Source organism: Euprymna scolopes, chromosome 10, assembly GCF_053919585.1.
Source record: "Euprymna scolopes isolate OS-2025 chromosome 10, ASM5391958v1, whole genome shotgun sequence".
NCBI lineage: Eukaryota > Metazoa > Mollusca > Cephalopoda > Sepiida > Sepiolidae > Euprymna > Euprymna scolopes.
In genome coordinates, this window is record NC_136491.1 from 60,022,055 (window position 1) to 60,045,954 (window position 23,900).

At 30.0% G+C, this 23,900-nt stretch overlaps 1 protein-coding gene across 2 annotated transcripts in view; it reads right to left on the reverse strand.

The window, feature by feature from the left end:
• Window positions 1-23,900, reverse strand: part of LOC145286003 (protein Dr1-like) — an 85,115-nt gene that overhangs the window by 55,766 nt on the left and 5,449 nt on the right. The window lies entirely within an intron of this gene.

A 23,900-nucleotide genomic window follows, 5' to 3' on the forward strand; every position in this document is an offset into this window, starting at 1 on the left:
AAAAAAAAAAAAAAATCTCATTCTGGTGGGGGGGAAAAAGGGCTAGATTGGCCTAAAATGCAGGTATTCTGCTATGTACGGCAGTTACCTGCCCTTGGGGAATTCCTGGGCCTGCAATAACATTTCCAAAATGGCCACGTTGACGTAGCCGTGATAAATCATTGTTTTTCGCTGTAAAAAAATAAAAAAACTACTTGATCAAATGAAGTGAAATTTTTTTCGGAGAACTTCAGTCTATAACAGTTACGTACAATAAAATTTTTTTTTCAATATTTCCATTTTTTAATGTCGTCACTAAACTGTATAAGTACCAGACTATCAATACACACAAAAAAATATAGATTTATTTTTGGGTAAAGTTCCCCCGGGTTTTCCTTTCACTTCAGTAAATAATGGTCTTTTGTTATATATCTGGCGTACTATTATCTTTATATATATGATGTTTATGTTTATATATAGGTATAAGTGATAGTGTCTGTGTGTGTCGGTGCGTCTGTGTGCATTTCCCTACGTTAAAACTCTGTCAATTTTAAGCCTACAGATTCGAAATTTGATATACAGGGTACTGAGGTTTGGGAACATCGATGTGATAGGTTTTCGACAGAAATTTGGCGATTAAGTGGTCAATATTCAACAATTAGACCTTTGAGAACTCTACCAAACTTCTCCTACAATTTAAGGTCTGAACACGTGATATTTTATATATATAGATTCCTTGGACATGGATCTAACTTATTAACTTTACTTGATCCCTAAACAATAAATGTTACGAGGTCATAATAGGGGTAAAAGTTTTAAAAAATTGACCTTTTTTTTTTCCTAAACAAACACTTCAAAACACCTGGGCAACGCCGGGCACCGATTGCTAGTATATATATATATATCTCTATATATATATATCTCTCTCTCTATATATATATCTCTCTCTCTATATATATATATATATATATATCTCTCTATATATATATATATATCTCTCTCTCTCTATATATATATATATATCTCTATATATATATCTCTCTCTATATATATATCTTTCTCTCTCTCTCTCTCTCTCTATATATATATATATCTCTATATATATATCTCTCTCTATATATATATATCTTTCTCTCTCTCTCTCTATATATATATATATCTCTCTATATATATCTCTCTCTATATATATATATCTCTCTATATATATCTCTCTCTATATATATATATCTCTTTCTCTCTCTATATCTCTTTCTCTCTCTATATCTCTTTCTCTCTCTCTCTATATATATATATCTCTCTTTCTCTCTCTATATCTCTTTCTCTCTCTATATCTCTTTCTCTCTCTCTCTATATATATATATATAAAAATGTAAATTCAGTTCGTTAAAAGTGAATAAAACCATATTTCTACGTTACCAATTTATTTGAAATTTTCAGACAACCCATCTTTAGAGTCGAGGGATGTTTTTATGTAATTAAAATAAATTTACCTTGCGAATTATTAAAATATTAAATAAAATATAAATATTTTTCGAAGTCGTTTCTGCGAGACTTGCCCGGTTTTATTTCTGGTAACTTCCGTTTCAACTACTCTCGAATTACAAGTAAAAAAAAAAAAAAAAAAAAAAAAACTTACTCATGCAGAGTGATCAGTGCTGAAATAACATTATTTAAAAAGCCGTTCTTAACATGAGGAAGGGAGGGTGTTTTGTACCTATTCTGCACTTTAACCTTACAATTGAATAAAAACATATCATAAAACTTTAATTAAACGTGGAAATACGATTTTCAAAAAAAATAGCGCGGATCACTCTCTGCATTAGCACACACACAAAAAAAATAAAAATAAAAATAATCCCATATTCTAAAAATTTAAATTCATTTATGTACTTACCAATTTTTTAAATTTTAAATTCCTTTATTTATGTTAAGGCTTTTAACTCATGAAACATTATGTTTTAATCGTTTAATTTCTTTTCACGGCATTGTTTACATAAAAAAGTTTGTTTTAACTTTTTCTAAACTGTTTCATTTTTACGACATGCCTCAACGTATTATAAACACCCTAACCTCTCCATGTTAAAAAAAAACAAAAAGAAACGCCCTTCCATAAACCTCGAAAGCCGTTCTTAATATGGGGAGGTTGGGGGTGTTCATTCCGAAAGCCGTTTTAACATGGGGAAGTTAGGGTGCTTATAATATGCTGGGGGGAGTCGTAAAATTAACAAAGTTGCTATCTATTATTTATGGCAAAAATTGCTTGAAATTTATTTATTTGACAAAAAAAAAATTATATTTTGGTACTCCTTGGGCGTTGAGTTCCATGGCGACCAGCAGAAAAAAAAATAATAGTCGCTCCCTTAGTCCCCCACCCCACACGTAACATTTTATTTACTAACGTGGCCGTAACTAAACGATTATTTGTCAGATTTACAAACATTTATTTATTTATTTTGAAAAAAGTTTTACTTTTTTATGAATATTAAAAGAAAAATGGGCACTCATGCAGAGAGTGATCCATGCTGAAATAATAACATTATTTAAAAAGCCATTCTTAACATGGGGAGGGGAGGGTGTTTTGTACCTATTCTGTACAATTGTATAAAAAAAACATAATTTAAAAAATAGCGCGGATCACTCTCTGCATTAGCACCAAAAAATGTTACTAAACATTTATTAATAATTTCTCACTTTTACAAACATTTGATTTTAAATTTCTTTTTAAATGACAACTTTTATCGACTTTTTCTTTTTTTTAAATATCCCCCCCCCAATGGTGTTTATTCCGAAATCCGTTGTTAACATGGAGAGGTTGAGGGTGTTTATTCTGAAAGCCGTTCTTAACATTTGTGGAGGTGGACCTAATGTAAAAAAATAAATAAATAAATTAAAAAAAAAAAGAACTAAATCATTTACTGATAACTTCTCACTTTTACAAATATTTTTTAATTTATATGCGCGGATGAACAAATTGTTGAATAATGCGAAAGCAAAACGTTTTTGTAATAAACTTCGGGATAATTTTTTGGGTAAATACTTACATTTAGGTCCACCTCCACAATTTTCTTTTTTAAATGACGACTTTTATTGATAAATAAATTTACTTCTCTGCAACGGGCACTGAACCCCTCCTTTTTTTTTTTTAATAGTATTTTCGGGTGGGTATGCTGACAACAAATATCAGTTAAATTTTGCAAATAGCCCTCCCCCCCTCCAAAAGTGGTGTTTATTCCGGAAGCTGTTCTTAAGATGAGGAGGTTGGGTGGGGGTGATTATAATCTAAAATCTAAAAAAAAAAATAAAAATAAAAAAATAAAAAAAATAATAAAAAAAAAAACAAACAAAAAAAAAACGTTTTTTATGCGCACATAAGTAGCAATACACATGAAAAAATTGAAATAGCTTGAAATATTTCAATATTGGTATGCATAGAAAGAGCTTGATGAGCTAAGAAAGAATCTTTTTAAATTTTTAAAATCTGATTAAAATTAAGGAAGTTATGGCTGTTTTTGTGCCTCACACGTTTGGATATTTTTCCCTCTTTAAGACCATATGCGTTTCGTCACATTTTTTACACTACTTTTTCAGTAAAAATGTCATATCTTTGTTAAAACACAAGACTAAAAAATGAAATTTACTGTATAAGTGTATTTTTGTACAAGGAATCAGAATATGCAACTGAAAATCTCCCAAAGTTTATGGTTTCCAAATAATCTGCAGTAAATGTGCATAAATATGCAGCAATTCCTTAAAAATGCCATGTATCCATAAACAGAAAAGAAGTTAGAGAACTCAAAGTTGAATTGTAATGTGCTTTATGTACAAAAAACTTAAATCTAAACATAAGACCATTTAAAAATGAATATATTGCAATATTTCTTTGGTATTATTGTAGATTAACACCTTCTGTTTAACCCCACTCAACTCCTTCTGACCACCCCTCCAAAATGTGATTCTACCTTTTTAGGAAATTATGTATAAAATGCCATGAAAAACTTTAATGAAAGATAAACAAATTATTTTAGAATTGAATGTAAAATAATTTCCTATTACAGATCATTCTAGCATTTTAGGGCAGTTAACTGTTTTTTTTTTCTATGGGAAAATATGCATGCTTTTTTTTTTTTTAAAGATGATGATGTGTAGTTTTAAGAGGGTTTCTATGCAATGAGAATATGTGGAGGGTTGCCATTCGGACTTTGAATTAATTGTAGGGCTAAGGAAAATTATGTGTGAACATACTGAAAACTTGACAGAGACAAAGCTAACAAAAACAATATTAGAGGGGGGAGCGGTTAGTTTCACAAAAATTTAATGTAAAATAATTCACCATTTCCTGGCCATTCTAGCATTTTAGGACATTAAACCAATTTATTTTTATGTGTATTTTCTTTAAGGAAGGATCTATTTTTTGTTTGTTTGTTTTAGATGCTTGTATGTGGCTTACAAAGGTATTTTGTTGGAGGGGGGGGCTTGCCACTCGAACTTAGTGTTATTGTTAGGGTTAAAGAGTGTTTTAGGAGGAGACTTGCCACACATAATTTGGATTAGAGGTGAAGTTAAGAGAGCTTTTTTTCAAAGAGAGCGTTCATCACTCATATTTACTGTTAGCGGTTCATAATTATTGGCTTTATATTATATATTTAGTTTTAATTTAATAAGAAACTGCGTTGCGAAATTTCAAAGAAAATTCCATAAATTTGTTGATTTCTATTTTCGAGGTTGAAGGTGTTAATTCCATAGGCCGTTTATACTACGCTGGAGCAGGTTGTAAAAATATCTTTCGCTTAATAAGTAGAAAAAAAAAATAACGAAATAAAAAGCTTCCTAATTGTAGTTTGATGTGTTTTCTAACTGCTTTTAAAATTTCAAGAATATTGATATAGATTTTGAGGGTTTGTATTACTATACACATAGATTCAAAAAAGTTGTCAAAAAAACAAATATATAACAAATAAATGTTATCAAAAGCAAGTTACTTTTCTACCTAACTGGATAATTTTTTAGTGTTTTTATTTAATGTAACATGTTTATTCAGCTTGAAAACAGTGTTTACCGATGTTTTGGAAAATTTTAAATGGCGCCCGCCGCCCGACCCTCTTGAAACGGTAAGTTTGGGGAAAAGAGTTAAAAATAAAAAAGTAGACAAAATACTGCTAGAAACTCGCTCAATATATGTTACCGTGACATAGGCTGACATATATTCGGTGAGTTTTTAACAGTATTTTGTATAGTTTTTTTTTTTTTAATTTTTAACTCCTTTTTTCAAACTTACCGTGTCAAAGAGAGTCGGGCCGGGCGCCATTTTTAATTTTCCAATACATCGGTAAACACTGTACGTTTTTCGAGCTGAATAAACATGTTACATTAAATAAAAACACTAGAAAATTATCCAGTTAGGTAGAAAAGTAACTTATCTTGCCTTTGATAACATTTATTTGTTATATATTTGTTTTTTGACAACTTTTTCGAATCTATGTATAAACGAGATTTTGATACTTATTTTGATTTTGAAAAAAAACATTTGTGGCTGTTCGCAGTAAAACATTGTTTTAATTCGCTGTTCAAAACTAATTTAAAGAATAAAAGTGCATGCAAGCTATATATCTACAAAAGTTTATTTTGTTTTTTTAACCATGTTTTTAAATTTGACGAAAAATGTGAGATTCATAATGCCGAATTGGTTGGGATTGTTGTTATTATACATTCTGAAAACCGAATAGTTCTAAACTAATGTTATTCTGATAACAAAATAGCTCTAATTAAACATAGGAACATTTATATTCATATATTTCATTATGTTTTCATTTTGTTTCATTTTGTTTTTCTTAATTATTTTCATTATGTTTCATTTTGTTTTTCTTAATTCGTTCTTGAATAAAAATTAAAGAACGCGTGTTTGTTTATACACTGTGCTATGGCTGATTCTACAGGCTGTAGCTGCTGCTGCTGCTTCTAGTAATATTAACTTCATTTGACGAGAAATAGAAACAATTTTTTTTTTCGGGTAGGTCCTTTTAAATTATCAATTACCGCGGTCCTACTCAACATAAAATAATACTTTTAATTGATAAAGATAGTAAAAAGATTGATTTACTTACTACTGGGTGTCCGAAGAATTTTTTTTTCAAAATGTTCGATACTCAGCATATTAAAGTCTTATTTTTAACACGACAAAAAAAAGCAATGGTCAAAAATATTTTCGGACACTTGACAGTATAAAGATTAAGATTCTTATTGATTCCCAAATTTCATGACGAAATTCTTCATACAATCACGGTACGGACCTTTAGAAAACAGGGGGGGTCATTACAAAACCTTACCGAAAACGCCATTTTATGACGTTCACATTTTTATCACTTTATTTGCTCAAAACTCTTAAAATATATAATGTACATTCATATTTATTAATTCATTTGAAAGTATATTCATTTCCGAACAAAGCAGTAGTAATTTGAAGACTTGAAGTGCTTTGGTTTAAAAAATATGGCTATTTTAGTAGAACTACCTTGAAATCTGTGATTATCCAAAGCGTTTTTTCGTCCGTGTGTATTACTAACATAAGCAACTATTTTTTTTATTAACTTTTTTTTTTTTTAACTTTTTTATTTAAAAATTAGTAAATTTCAATGAATAGAATAATAAATCATTTATCATTAATATGTGTTTTTGGTTTTGTGTTGAATGAAACTTTTTTTTTTTCATTACAACAATAATGAACCAATTTAAATCTTCCGGCATGCGTTTAAGGGTTACGAAATTATCAATAAATCGTTTAGTTACTAAGCCAACGTCAGTAAATAAAAAAATGTTACGTGCGCATGCATTAGCCTTGACTAGGGGGGGGGGCTAAGGGAGTGACTATTAAATAATTATGCTGGTCGCCATGGAACTCAACGCCCAAGGAGTACCTACAGTGGCACTTATGCACTTATGTTATTGTGCTATTTTTTAAAATAGTATTTTCATGCTAAATTCAAATTTTACAATATGTTTTTCTTTTATTAATTTAAGTGAAAGTACAGATGCCCCCCCCCCAAAAGGGGTACTCTGGATAATAACAAAACATTAAAATTGCCTCAGTCTCGAAAGATTTCTTCTCTACTGAACGAGGAAACAAACGGTGAAGTGTAGTTCACCTTCTGTTTCTCTCCCCCTCTCTCTTAATATCTCTCTATCCATCTCTCCCTTTCCCTCTCTCAATCTATCTTTCTCTCTATATCACCCTCTCCATCTCTCTTTGAGCCCCTTTCTCTCTCTAACTCCCTCTATCTCTCTCTCCTTTCCTCTGTCTCATCCCTCTCTGTTTCTAACTCTCCACCTCTCTCTGTTTATCTATCAATCCCTTCATCTCTCTATCTATTTCTCTATTTTCCTCTCACTTTCTCTTTTCTATCTATATATCTTCCTCTCTATCTGTCCATCTCTAATCCCTCATCCTATTTTAGTCTCCTAAATTAATTACAGTGAATAAGGCATTGTCAAAATATGGATAAATCCTATTTTAGTCACCTAATTTACTGACTGTGAGAATAGAAGTTATTTGGAAATTACTGCTACCTTGAACAGCACCAGAAGTAACTGGTAAAACCTTTCTAATTAAATTGATTTTGGCAGCCATTTGGTAACAAAATGACATAGCCTTAGCCCTTGCTGCATGAGGAATACCTGCGACCTTGCTGCCAAGTAGAAGAATTATTTATTCTACTTTAAAACATTCAATTTTTCAAAAATCTCATGTTCGACATCTCCAAAACATCCAATATGGGGGAAAATATTGCAAAAATGCAAACTTATTGTTTAGGATGAATGCACAATGGTACGCAAAAAATCACTTGAGGCTCTTGGTCGATCCTTGCAAGATTTGCATGGCAATGTCAGACCATTTGGGAATGCAGTAATATTGCTTGCAGGAGATTTCAGACAAATGTTACCTGTTATTCTTCAATCAACACCAGCAGATGAAATAAATGCTTGCCTCAAATACTCTACTTTTTTGTTCCATGTGAAGACATTAAACTTAACTCAAAATATGCTTGTACAGTTGCAGACTGTTCGATCCGCACAAAAACTTTTGCATCACTTGTGGGAAATTGGGTACGAAAAAGTGCCAGCTGGTCAGAGTTAAGGGCAAAATTCTTTGACTTCTGTAATTTCTGTAATTTTATTTCATCAAAAGAATAGTTAGTTTAAAAGGTTTTTGCAGATATTCAAATTATAAGAATTCCATTTGACTGAGTGAATGAGCTATTCTTGCAGGTCAATACAAAGATGCCCATGAACTTAACGCTATTATTCAATGTAAAATTCCAAGTGAGGTAGTCAAATACAAATCCATCGACACTGTTGTGAAAGCAGATAAAGTGGTTAATTATCCAACAGCTATATTTGCCAGGGATGCCACCGCATGTATTGCAACGGAAATTTGATGTACTAATTATCATGTTGTGAAATATAAACCAATCCAAGCTTTGCAATGGCACATAGCTTGCAGTAAAAAAAAAAAATAAAAAAAAAAAAAAAATTAACAAACAATATCATAGAAACAACAATCTTAACAGGACCTTTCACAGATGAATATATCTTCATTTCATGCATTCCTATGATTCCACCGGATACATCATTACACTTTAGGAAATTGCACTTTCCAATTTTATTGTCATTTGCAATAACCATCAACAAAGCACAGGGAACAATCTTTACAATTGTGGGCCTTATAGTTACACACTGACTGTTTTTTCACATAGACAATTTATGTTACGTATTCAAGAGTCAGCAAACCGGAAAATCTCTATATCAGCTAAGAAAATGGAACAACAAAAACTGTGTACCCATGCAAAATGGAAATTTAAACCTATAAGAAACATGCCTTTTCTCATTTTGTAACTTTTTCCATTGCGCCAATTTGAGCTACAGCAACGCGTGGCAGGGTACAGCTAGTGTGTGTGTGTGTGTGTGTGTGTGTGTGTGTATATATATATTAGTCCTCATGCGAAAGAGCAGGCCACAAAATGTTTTAAATAATAAAATAAAGACTTTCACTGGCGAGGACTACTATTGACCATAACCAGTTATACAGTCCTTTTGAAATTTTCATCTATTTTTCTTGTTATGTACTGTAACGAATGAAAGAGGTTTCATTGTTAATGAAACCTATATGAAATATGTTCCTTATTAAATTTTAAAGATTTTCTATTCTCAAAGAAGTTTAAAAAAATTTGATCTAAAAAAGTTATTTTAAAGTTTTTGTTAAAAAAAATTCAGATTCTCATTATTCAAACCTGTATTACAAAGAGGGAGTTGCAAAAAATGAGTTGTGGTCTAAGGAGAAATACATACAAACTGAAACAGAGAGAATATTCAGACCTGTAATAATACAAAGAGGGGGGTTACAAAAATGAGGTGTGGTGTGATGAGAAATACAAACTGAAATAGAGAGAAGAAGAGTTTTAAAATATAATCTTAACAAGATACAAGTTAGAAAAGCATTTCATCCAAGGCATGAAAATTGTTAAACAAAATGTTTTTACTATAGGCTTTAAAAATAAAGGCACAAGATTCAATTTAAAATTTATTTATCTTCAAAGTGCACTTTTATATATTTTACAAAGTAAGGTATAAAAATTTAAATTGAATCAAAAAATTACCTTGGATTTATTTTATGTAATGTACATTTTGTTGTAATTTAAAAACATTATCTTTCATCTAGCAATTAATGATATAGATATAAAATTTTCAATTATTTTTTTTAAAAAGTGCAACAATAAAATAAATTTAAAAAATGGTGAAGGAGTTGAAGAATTAATTTAAATTTTCAAATATGTTCATACACCGAAGAATCCTGCAGACCTACTTGAGGCATTTTCTTTTCTAGGTCTTGCCAGTCTCCCGATTTATGGGTCCATGGCCCTCATTGAGTAAGGCAGGCCAGTATTGAATGATCGACACCCCCCTTCTGTGTGTTAATCACAAAAAAAAAAAAAAAAAGAATCATCTCTTGCTTGTATACAGATGATGCCTCTACTGAAAAAGTCCAGTCTTCAGAAATTTCTAAATTTTAGTCATTACCTAGGTAATTAATGAGTTTCAGAATTCATTGATAGATTGAAGCGCTGAAAATTCAAAAAGGCTAAATTGTTGCTATTAGCAAATATGCAAAGAGAAGAATTCTCGGAGGAGCTTCAATACTGAAAAAACATACTAGCAAGAGTAGTTAATATGGGCTTGTTTTTAAATGACGAAGGTTTGATTCGATCTTAAAGTCATATTCAGAGTTTGACTGAGTCCATCCTTATCAAGTGAAATACTCAGCCCTATTGGGAAAGTGTCATCACCTGATGAACTCAAATCATTAATGAAACATATCTAAATTATTACCACATGAGCACAAACTCAACCTTAGTCAAATTAAGGTAAATGGCATTCTGGGTTTATCAAGGAAGACAGTAAAGGCTGTAATGTTCTTTACCTTTTGAGGCATCAACAGGCTCTCAGTTGCCTGTGCACAGTTAATTTTGTTTGCCCCTTTCTTGCAAGTTGGGGTAGCTTTTACTAATCATTATTGGCTAAAGATTAATGGAGAAGAAACCAAAATGTACATCTTGTTATTTACTTGTATGAGTCTCCAAGCAATGCACTTAAAGTTACTGCCCAATGAAATTGTTTTGGGACTAGAAGGTTCCAGAGAAACAATTGTTTTGTCAGGTTCACAAATTTGTTTGGTGTGCCTACATATGTTTATCCAGATAATGCCAGAATGTTCTTAGCAGCAAAAATTGTATTGTATTTGTTTCCAATGAATTTAAGAAACACTCCAAATCGACATCAATTACCCACATTACCATTCTCTCTATTCTACTTGGCACAGGGGTGTGTGGAAAAAAAATGATACAGATGGTTAAACAATATGGTTTAACAAGTTAATTGGAAAAAAAAAAAAAAAAAAAAAAATTGGAAAATTTTGATTTCTTAACTATCATTTCTGTCAATGAGAGACCACTAACTTTGATTGATTCTTCTGAAACGGGTCTAGACATTTTGATCCCCAAATCGTTTCTTGCAAACTGGTTATAACTCCCGTTTATTGATGAGAAACCAAGAGGTTGTTGACCTCTGTCCCAATCCTCACAGTAGGATTGTATTGTTGGAATTTTTACAATGAAGAGATGTGACTTTGTGGAGAAATTCTGCAAAGTCTGCCAAAATAATTATCTCCTTTCTTTGGGGGGGGGGAGAGAAAACTATGATAAATCATTCTACTGAGAAAATGTCAGTAGGCGACATCGTTTTGATAAAGTCGCCAAACCAAACCAGGCCATTCTGGAGTCTGGGTAGAGTACTTCATCTCATTCATGGGAAGGATGGACAGGTTTGTTCCAGTTGTGTATGGTTGTCAGCAGATCCATTCCCTAAAACTAGGTATCCCAAACCAAAATTTTATTTTCATTATATCTAAAAAAAAATTAACGTGGTCATATAGATTTTTGTAAACCATAAACAAAAGTACCAAATTTATTTTGGTAGCTCAATTAGCCATCAAGTTATGATCGTTCAAAGTTTGTCGGAAAGTTGAAAATTTGCTATCATGGTTTAGAAGCCAAATTTCATAGTATATAACTAAAAATGTAAGCTACTAACAAGTGAAAAATCCTTATAAAAGTAATGTCATCTTGTGGTAAATGAAAATTAATACTAATGAAAGCAATAATTATTAGATGAAACCAACCTAAACACTAGGCAAAATCCCACTACCAATGGCGAAAAAGTGCAAATATGACACGGAAATGCATCTTTGATTGTTCATATCAATTTCATTTCAATAGCTAATGTATTGAATCTTCTTAGTATGATCCATAACACAGAGATCAAGATAATTTTTCTTTTAATTATAAATTGATAAAACTACTCAATTGTGGATCATGCAAAAGCAATCGAACAGACAATTTGGTGAAAAGGCAAAAAAAAGGGTTTAAAAGAAAAGAGTCAAAATTGTCTTGTTTCTAATAAAAAAAATATTTTTACTTTGGGGGATGGGGGGGGGAGACCGACAACAATAAGATTTAGAAGTTTGTTATACTCTCCAGAAACTGCTTAAAAACATTTTTTTCCTCATCTGTAACTAGGCAGTAGATTGATTGATATAGATTGATGGTTGTAGAAAGCAGTGTATCTGAATCCTCTGAAACAACCTCAGTAAAACCCAGACTAACCAGAATACGCTACGGCAAGTCGCAAAAATTGCCTGTTTTTTTTATTTTTAAGTAATGTAAATGAACAGTCTAATAAAAAAATAATTTAACAAAATGTTAGATATATCAAAAACGCCTGACAGAACATAGAATTAAATAAGTAAACAAAAAGAGGCACAAATGAAAAAAGAAAAAAAAGGCACATTTTTTAAAATGAAAAAAAAAAAAAAAAAAATTTTCCATCACAGTCACACGCAACTAAAAATGTTTTTTTTGGTTTAAAATGTACCCAGTTTAATTTTTAAAAGATGATTTAACAATGCTGAAGCTTATATAACCGACAGAAGATAAAGCAAAGAACATAGAAGAACAAATGACATTTTTTTAAATTGTAAAAAATTTTTTTTTTGTCGCACTAAAACTATTATTTTAAACAATAACTTTCTATAACTAAAACAAAAACAAACTCACCTAAGAACTTTGATATATCCAGAGTGAAACAAGTTGTTTATGTTCTGTCGTGCAGTTCGTTCGTGCTGACAGTTGATTTTCTTGATACTTCGTACTTTGGTATCTCGGCATTAAGTTGTAAATCTCAATGTGTAGGTAACATTCACTTTTATTAGTGGAACTCCTTAATTTATGAGCGTAGTAATATGACACTAACAGATTATTAAAGAGATTTCTCTACAAAACTGTGCCATTTTCGGAATTTTTTTAATTAAATTTCTTTCATATTTTTTTTCACTGAAGATTTCAAGTTGGATTTTTTTGTGAAAAACAACTTAAAACCTTTTTTTAGGTCACTTATCAATATGGTGAGCTTTTTTTCTTTAAAATGATACTACTTTTTTTACATGTAGAGACTCACAATATCGCATGCACCAAATTTGAAAAACACCAACATTTTTTTTGTGTAAAAAATAAAGCTGCATTCACCAAAATTAGTGACATAACTTGAAGTAACCTGGAAAAAACTATTAAAGACAAAAGAAAAAGAATTATATATCTATAAAGCAAAAAGATTAAATTTTATTTAAATCAAAACTTTAACCCAAAAAATAAATGAGACATCGCAAGTTGAAGTCAAGGGAATTTTAACGTTATTTACCAGTTTTTGCATTCTAAACTAGGCTAGTTTGGGAAACCTACTAAAACATTTTTATTCCTTAGAAATTAGGGAAATCTTTTCTGTAGATTAGATCTTGTTGTTTCTTCCAATTATATCTTGTAAGGAATGCAACAGATGGTACCATATTGGTTGTGTAGAAGTTTCTGAAGAGTCTTGTGGAGATTAGCTTTGTTCAGATTGTAAGTCTCAAAGCTCTTTTCCAGCAAATGCTAATATGTAAAGCACCTGTAAATCTTTCTTGTCTCATTTAGAATAAAGATATACCTAGAAAATAATAATAATCAATTCTTAATTCTTATAGCACATTGGGTTAAAACATAATCAATTATTTGTTAAATGCTATAAAATTATACTTTTTTTTTTTAAATAAATAAAATGTTACCAATTTTCTGAACATACTATTCTTGCTCTAATTTATACTTCTTTAATTTTTTTTTTGCATTGATATTCATATATTAAAAACTTTTTTCTATTTAAAAAAAAAACAAAAAAGAAACAAACTTTTTTATATATGGATCGTGGAATTGCATTCATCTGCAAAAGATCTAGCTAATTTTACCTCCAAATATCAGAGTTTCTTTTAAATATACATTTTAATTAATTCCCTATTAGTTTTTTCGGTTTTCTTATGGGACTATCATCTTTAACTATTACATGCAATTATATTCATGCAGATATTCTACATGATTTATACTTGATAATATTTGTGTAAAACGGTTATAATAAACACAAACCTCTTTCTATATATATTTATGTATGCGTATATAAATTTGTTTAAAAAATTTGCCTACTAAACTCCTGTCAGTTTTTGATCTAGACATGAAACTTAATATATAGGGTATTCGAACCCATGCAAAAGTTTATATTTGGGCTTAGCCAGTGAAAATGGGTGCAAAAGTGGGAAAAAAAAAAAAAAAAAAAAAAAAAAAAGGAATTTTCCAGGTAACGGTCGAAAAACAGTATTACGAATATGCATGCATAATGTAATTAGCAATACACATAAAAAAATTGAAATGGCATAAAATATTTCAATATTGGTATATATAGAAAAAACTTGAGCTAAAAATGAGTCTTGTTAAATTTTTTAAATCCAATTAAAATCAAGGAAGTTATGACTATTTTTGTGACCTGCGTGTTTGGATATTTTTCCCTCTTAAAGACCATATGCGTTTTGTCACATTTTTTACACTACTTTTTCAGTAAAAATGCTATATCTTCGTTAAAACAGAATATTAAGCAATGAAATATACGATATTAGTGTATTTTTGTGCTAGGAATTAGAATATGCCACTGAAAATCTCCAGAAATTAATGGTTTCCAAATAATCTGCAGTAAATGCACATAAATATGCTGCAATTTCTTAAAAATGCCATGTATCCATTAAAAGAAAAGTTAGATAACACAAAGTCAAATTATAATGCATTTTATGTGCAAATAACTGAAATCGAAACCCGACTGTTTAAAAATATATTGCAATATTTCTTTAGTATTATTGTAGATTAATACCTTCTGTTACCCCATCTGAGCACCTCTCCAAAATATGCGATTTTACCTTTGTAAGCAATTATGTGTGAACATCTTGAAAAACTTTAATGAAAGACAAACAAATATTATTTTAGAATTTAATGTAAAATGATTTTGAGCCACTCCAGCGTTTTAGTAGCAATACACATGAAAAAATTGAAATAGCTTGAAATATTTCAATATTGGTATGCATAGAAAGAGCTTGATGAGCTAAGAAAGAATCTTTTTAAATTTTTAAAATCTGATTAAAATTAAGGAAGTTATGGCTATTTTTGTGCCTCACACGTTTGGATATTTTTCCCTCTTTAAGACCATATGCGTTTCGTCACATTTTTTACACTACTTTTTCAGTAAAAATGTCATATCTTTGTTAAAACACAAGACTAAAAAATGAAATTTACCATATAAGTGTATTTTTGTACAAGGAATCAGAATATGCAACTGAAAATCTCCCAAAGTTTATGGTTTCCAAATAATCTGCAGTAAATGTGCATAAATATGCAGCAATTCCTTAAAAATGCCATGTATCCATAAACAGAAAAGAAGTTGGAGAACTCAAAGTTGAATTGTAATGTGCTTTATGTACAAAAAACTTAAATCTAAACATAAGACCATTTAAAAATGAATATGTTGCAATATTTCTTTGGTATTATTGTAGATTAACACCTTCTGTTTAACCCCACTCAACTCCTTCTGACCACCCCTCCAAAATGTGATTCTACCTTTTTAGGAAATTATGTATAAAATGCCATGAAAAACTTTAATGAAAGATAAACAAATTATTTTAGAATTGAATGTAAAATAATTTCCTATTACAGGTCATTCTAGCATTTTAGGGCAGTTAACTGTTTTTTTTTTCTATGGGAAAATATGCATGCTTTTTTTTTTTTTTTTAAGATGATTATGTGTAGTTTTAAGAGGGTTTCTATGCAATGAGAATATGGGGAGGGTTGCCATTCGGACTTTGAATTAATTGTAGGGCTAAGGAAAATTATGTGTGAACATACTGAAAACTTGACAGAGACAAAGCTAACAAAAACAATATTAGAGGGGGGAGCGGTTAGTTTCACAAAAATTTAATGTAAAATAATTCATCATTTCCTGGCCGTTCTAGCATTTTAGGACAGTTAACCAATTTATTTTTATGTGTATTTTTCTTTAAGGAAGGATCTATTTTTTGTTTGTTTGTTTTAGATGCTTGTATGTGGCTTACAGAGGTATTTTGTTGGGGGGGGGGGCTTGCCACTCGAACTTAGTGTTATTGTTAGGGTTAAAGAGTGTTTTAGGAGGAGACTTGCCACACATAATTTGTATTAGAGGTGAAGTTAAGAGCTTTTTTTCAAAAAGAGCGTTCAAAAATTTGTTGATTTCTATTTTCGAGGTTGAAGGTGTTAATTCCATAGGCCGTTTATACTACGCTGGAGCAGGTTGTAAAAATATCTTTCGCTTAATAAGTAGAAAAAAAATAACGAAATAAAAAGCTTCCTAATTGTAGTTTGATGTGTTTTCTAACTGCTTTTAAAATTTCAAGAATATTGATATAGATTTTGAGGGTTTGTATTACTATACACATAGATTCAAAAAAGTTGTCAAAAAAACAAATATATAACAAATAAATGTTATCAAAAGCAAGTTACTTTTCTACCTAACTGGATAATTTTTTAGTGTTTTTATTTAATGTAACATGTTTATTCAGCTTGAAAACAGTGTTTACCGATGTTTTGGAAAATTTAAAATGGCGCCCGCCCGACTCTCTTGAAACGGTAAGTTTGGGGAAAAGAGTTAAAAATAAAAAAGTAAACAAAATACTGCTAGAAACTCGCTCAATATATGTTACCGTGACATAGGCTGACATATATTCGGTGAGTTTTTAACAGTATTTTGTATAGTTTTTTTTTATTTTTAACTCCTTTTCTCAAACTTACCGTGTCAAAGAGAGTCGGGCCGGGCGCCATTTTTAATTTTCTACGGTAAACACTGTATTTTTTTCGAGCTGAATAAACATGTTACATTGAATAAAAACACAAAAAATATATCCAGTTTGGTAGAAAAGTAACTTATCTTGCCTTTGATAACATTTATTTGTTATATATTTGTTTTTTGACAACTTTTTCGAATCTATGTATAAACGAGATTTTGATACTTATTTTGATTTTGAAAAAAAAACATTTGTGGCTGTTCGCAGTAAAACATTGTTTTAATTCGCTGTTCAAAACTAATTTAAAGAATAAAAGTGCATGCAAGCTATATATCTACAAAAGTTTTTGTTTTTTTAACCATGTTTTTAAATTTGACGAGATTTGTGAGAAATTGCAACAGATTTATAATGCCGAATTGGTTAGGATTGTTGTTATTATATATTCTGAAAACCGAATAGTTCTAAACTAATGTTATTCTGATAACAAAATAGCTCTAATTAAACATAAGAACATTTATATTCATATTTTCAAGTTTTTCTTAATTCGTTCTTGAATAAAAATTAAAGAACGCGTGTTTGTTTACAACTGTGCTATCGCTGATTCTACAGGCTGGAGCTGCTGCTGCTGCTTAAACTTCATTTGACCAAATTCGATAATTAGAAACAATTTTTTTTTCGGGTAGGTCCTTTTAAATTATCAATTACCGCGGTCCTACTCAACATAAAACAATACTTTTAATTGATAAAGATAGTAAAAAGATTGATTTACTTACTACTGGGTGTCCGAAGAATTTTTTTTTCAAAATGTTCAATACTCGTCATATTAAAGTCTTATTTTTAACACGACAAAAAAAGAAATGGTCAAAAATATTTCGGACACTTGACAGTATTAAGATTAACACCTCTTCTAATTGGTTCCCAAATTTCATGACGAAATTCTTCATACAATCACGGTACGGACCTTTAGAAAACAGGGGGGGTCATTACAAAACCTTACCGAAAACGCCATTTTATGACGTTCACATTTTTATCACTTTATTTGCTTAAAACTCTTAAAATATATAATGTACATTCATATTTATTAATTCATTTGAAAGTATATTCATTTCCGAACAAAACAGTAGTAATTTGAAGACTTGAAGTGCTTTGGTTTAAAAAATATGGCTATTTTAGTAGAACTACCTTGAAATCTGTGATTATCCAAAGCGTTTTTTCGTCCGTGTGTATTACTAGTTTTAGGGCAGTTAACCATTTTTTTTTCTGTAGGAGATAAATTCTGAGTGTTTTTTTTTTCTTCTCTAAAGACGATTATGTGTGGTTTTAAGACAGTTTTTGTGCAATTACGAGAGGGTGGGCAGATTGCCACTCTGAGTTAATGATAGAGCTAAGGAAAATTATGTGTGAACATCCTGAAGAGAAACAAAACAATTTTAGAATTTAGAGTGGGGGTTGGTTTTGCATAAATTTAATGCAAAATAATTCACCATTTCGAGACCATTCTAGCGTTTTAGAACAGTTGACCAATTTATTTTTTTATGGGAGATAAATCGTGCACTTTTATTTAAGGAAGGATCTGTTAATTTTCTTGTTTTTTTTTTTAGACACTTATATGTAGATACCAAGTAATTTTATTTGGTGGGGAGCTTGCCACTTGGACAGCATTATATGAAAGAAATTTTGAAAAAAAAAACAAACAAAAAAACATAAAATTTAACATTATAGAAAGTGGAGATCACTTTCCTATATAAATTTAACGTAAAATGAGCACCTACTTTTTGGCCACCCAGGGTTCAACAATTACATTAGAAACATAAAGCAACAAAAAATTTCATTAAAATTTTTTTAGAATTTATTTTTGGTAAATGTGGCCTGGTAGACCAGCACACAACCTACCTTTTAAAAACTTGTTTTTAGGATTTTCAGGTGTGCTGAAAACGAATATTGCATTTAAAATTAAGGACTGCAACTAGTTTTCATGATATTGCAAACATACTTTTCTGCATGTTTCATGTTGCAATGTAAAGTGGTGGCCATATTTGTATATGCAGCGCGCAGACATGGGGAGAGCGACATAATGAAATTACAAGATCATGTGGAGCTAATTTCTTTTTTATTATCATTGCAAATAACCGAAAAAAAAAAAAAGGAAAATAATAAAAATACAATATTGATTTTTGTTTGGTAAGCGCAAGCAAAAACCTGAAAACCCTAGAAAACAAGTTTTTAAAGGTCGGTTGTATGTTGGTCTACCAGGCCACGTTTACCAAAAATTAATTCATTTTATCGCGTTATTTTATGTTTCAGATGTAATTCTTTTACCCCCCCCCCACACATTAATTTGTCATGTGTTCGGACCAGTTTTGGTTATGAACTTGTTAGGTGAAAGTACAGAATGGTCTCATAAATAAAAAAAATTAAATTTATCGTTTTTTTTATGTTTCAAATTTACCACCACCCCCGGAAAAAAAAAAAAAAAAAAAAAAAAAAAATGAAATTGTCATGTTTACCCCCCTCCCCACCGCACCTCCTCTCTCAATCGTCAAACTTAAAAAAAATGCTAGGGATAACATGCCTTGTTGAACGCTGGCTGCTAAAACATGGGTGCCCATTTTATGTGAAATTTATATAGAAAATTGATCCCCCACTCTAAAATATTAAATTTAATGTTTTTTTTTATTTCAAAATTCTTTCTTATAAAGGCCATTTAAACATATTAGGCAAAAGAAAAGATTTTTTTTATAGGGGTTAAATGTAGGTGGGTCATGTGATAAAAATTTACCTAAGACTATTATGAATATACAAATTATTTCGTGTTTTCTCTATATAGTCTGGAGATTATATTAAAGCAGTTGGCTCCCAAAATGGCTGCCAAATTCTATCAGCTAGTTTTATCTTTTTCTTCGTTATGCTATATGTGATTAGTCTTTTATAGCCCTTTTTTCATAAGGATTCTCGTATCTTTCCAACACCTGATTTTTTTAATTTGTGCCGAGACTTATCCTCTACTCAAAACCATTACATGCAGCATGCTTTAAAAAGCACACAATATCGCAGGTTCCCATTTGTATTTTTCTAATTAGGAGCACCTCTAGTGCTTATCTCCCTAACAAGTTACTCTTGCGAAAAATGTTATGAGCATCATAAAAAAAAAAAAAAATTGTCAAAGAAAATTTCTTTCTTTCGGCTTATCACATCTGAAAACTCAAAATACCCGTTTACGTAATTTATCTTGTCCCCTCTCTAAAATTCTAACTGATTTCTAAGCCAACCATTCATCTTAATTGGTTACATTTTTATTTATTATTTTTCTATTACTTGTTTCTTTTGATTTATTTAATTAAAACTTTGAATTCCGGATGTGAAATACAACACATACATTTAAGACAATTTACAATATTTGTTCAACATCATAAAAACATTTTCAAAACAAAATACATCATTAATACATTTAACTCGATTTACTAAAAACTATGATCAACAGTTATAACTTTTTTTTAAAAGTATCTATATAGAGTCAATATTTAAAATTGTCCCTTTTTCAAAAACAAAACAAATAAAACACACACAAAGCCGAAAAGTTCAACTCTGAACACAAAATTGATTTTCATTTCTGCATCTTTATTTTGTTAATAAGCGTATTTCATTCTACTTTATAATAATTTTAAAAAGTACCTTCGATTTCATATTGACACAAATTTTCTGACATTCCATACAAATTTCCAAACAATGGATGACCCCCAATCTCTCCATTTGTGTGTATGTGTGTACTGTTTTTGTTTTTTTTAAAACAAAGCAATCCATTTATCAATGAATTACGCCTTTTTTTTTCATTCATCTCTACTATTCTTTTGCGGCATATCAGCCTTTTTTTTTAAATTTGTCTTGTATACTTTTGTTCCATTGTGTGTATGTGTGTGTTCATTTTTTTTTTTTAATACTGCGTATGTGTGAGTGCTTCTCTTTTTTAGTTCTTTGTTTTATTTTGTTTTGTTTTTTCTTCTTTTTTCGCATTGTGTCTAATGGGCCCTTACGTTGTGTACCGTGGTAACGCCAAGTTGGATTTGTTTTTAATTTATTCCTGTTGAATAAAATAGGTCCGCCATCTAAATTACAAATATGTTACATTGTTCTTATTTAGATGACGACTTATATGTTGTTGTTCATGTTAGTAAGAGTATTAGAGTCTTGTGTGCAGATATATCGCGTATATATAAAGAGAGAGAGAGTCTTATATATGAGACAGGGTACAGGTTACTACAGGCTGAGCCGAGCATGTAATTCAATGAGAGGAGATTTATGAATATCTAGATAGATAGAAAGATAGTGCGTTTGGCATTTGCGTTTGACAGTTGTACATATAATATAAACACGTTACCTTTCTCGTAATGATGAACACAGAAAGACGGCAGTTATAAAAAACATGATAATCATTTATTCTTCGACCGGTCAGAAATGATTCTGTATTTCAGGGATTCAAAGTTGGTTACATGGTTACCTCTAAGGCTCCCACTTCCCAGAGGATGCCTTGACTAACGGAGAATCGGTCTGATCTCCTCTGCTTCTCTGATCTGACTGATCTGATTCTCTCCTAACTAACTTCAAACTCTTTCCTATATTGAGAAATCACACATATGTCTAGTCAATGTGACCACAACTCGCGTGTTTCAAACATGCGCGATTTGCACGTTTTGAAACCATTTCTGACAACCAGGAAATTTCCCATTCTCTTAGTTGTTATACAAAGGAATTTAACTTACTTGTCTAATTCTGTACCCAATATTTTTATTATGCATTCTTTCTAAGAATGTGAATAGTTTCCAGCCAAATTTGTATTTATTAAATATTTTAACAGAATCAACAATTTAACTAGCCATTCCATTTAAACCTATTGTTCTTTAAAACTTATCTACGGAGTTCAATCCCCACTTATTCTGATATCATTTTCATTTAACTAATTATCTATTTTTTTTTTTTTTACTTACATGAAAAGGGGACAGCCCTTATGTAACAAAAGAAAAATGAATTTCTCAAACTACCGATATTGAATTAAGCATTACTTATTTAATATTTTCACATAAAAAAATTATAATTGCAAAAAATATTTCTACTTTTTTTTTTAAATTACGGGTTTCGCATAATTTTTATATGCAAGATTTTAATAATTTCCTTGCTCGAAAGAATGTGAAACTTTCGGGATAAGATATTTTTTTGAACAATAATTAAGAAAAAAAATTAATTTAAAAATAGAAACATAGAAAAATAATTAAATTAAAAAATGCAAAAATTAATACAAACGTTCAAAAAAAGAAATGTACGGATGCGTGACTGGGAGAAAAAAAAAAAAAAGAACTTCCTCCCTTTTAATTACATGACGTCATTTTCAGTCTTTCGACTGCCTGAAATTTTGGGCCTTCATAATTTTCGTGTTTACAAAATTTTAGTTTGTTACATTTTGCGAACGCCAGAATCACTCATTTTTGAGCTAATTATGTTTTGTACAAAGGTGTTTTTTTATTTTATTTTAATTAATTCAATATCTTAGGACTTTTAATTAATTCAATATCTTAGGACTTTCTTTGAAATAGATCCAGAAAACTAATTATCTTTTAAAAGATTTTTTTTTTTTACAATGAATTTATTTAACTTCAAAATTTAGCTGAATTGGGTAGCTCACCATGAAAACATTTTCATAACATTTTTTTTTTTTTCACGTGTACAAATATTTTTTTCCTTTTGGAAATTAAGTTTAGTCCTTACAACCAAAAAGTAGTCGGAAACCTACAAAAAAAATTATGATAAATCGGCTTTCAAAACTAGGTCCCCCATTTTTGCCCGTACCTAATATTCCATGTACTTTTTAAATAAAAGAATTTTATAAGCAAAAATTCAAAACTACTGCGATTTTAAATTGTCATATCAGATGGTCAGAGTGGGTTTGTCTCCCTTCCTTCCAATTGAGAACAACGGTGGCCTAAAAGCGCTATAATTAATCCCCCCTTTCTATTTCTGACATGTGTTTGCTGTGAACAAAAGTTAGGCAATATGGGTCACCGTATTTGAAAAATGATCACATTTCACTCATCAGTTTTGGCCGTTTAAAAAAAAAAAAATTCATTCTACCAATTTTCCATATTTTTTTATTCTCTTAAAAGAAATGAGTTTTTGATTTAATATATTTTATTTCTTCTTTATGAAGTGAAATTTTTTTATTTTAATATCTAACAAAAAAAAGAAAAAAAAAAGAAAACATTGAATGAAATAGAAAAAAATTGTCATCAGCGTCCAACATTTATTTGACAATCGAACCAGAACAATAGGCTTCACTAAAAAAAAAAAAAAAAAAGTTTTCAACTTTGGATTTTACAGGTGTAATTTGCAAATAACTATTCAGTTTTTTGTTTGTTTTAAATTAGATTATTTCATTTATTGATCTTTTATCATCAATTTGTGATATATAAAACTTAGGCGAGAAAAATTATATTCATTTGAATAGACATTTCAAAATGTGGGGGGGGGTGAATTAAAAAAAAAAAACAAAAAAAAAACGTTTGTCTAGAATATTATATTCGATTTATTCGAAAGGGCATAAAATTTCACATTAAACCTGAAAATATCGTAAAAATTGAACCAATAAAATTTTTTTTGATAGATTTTAAAGTGAAAAAATTGAAAAAAAAGAATTTAACTCGTAAAATTCAATTCATTACGTAAAAACAACAAAAAAAAGAAGATGGCAGCCATCTTCTTTTTTGCATGAGCACGCGCTTTGTAAACACTTTTATTTTATTTTTTTTTTAAATAAAAAATATTTCTATTATTTTTAATAGTTTATTTTGGAAGTATATTCCATAAAGAAATTAAACAATCCACTTTAAAAAGAGAAATTACGAGTTTTTATTTTATTCGCAGCATAGAAATTGTTTCAGAACACACAAAATGATGACGTTGCTGCTATTGTGTAAAACGCTGACGTTTTACACACAGCTTTCTTTGGTGGTGCCTAGAAATCTTCATTTTTTTTTTTTTTTTTTTTTTAGGGGTTAAACGACGCTGGGTCACGTCGCAAAAAATTTATATTCTTACGTAGGGTAAAAAATTAAACTAGTGTTATATATTATATACATAACACTAGTTTAATTTTTTTTAGGTTTCGAATTAG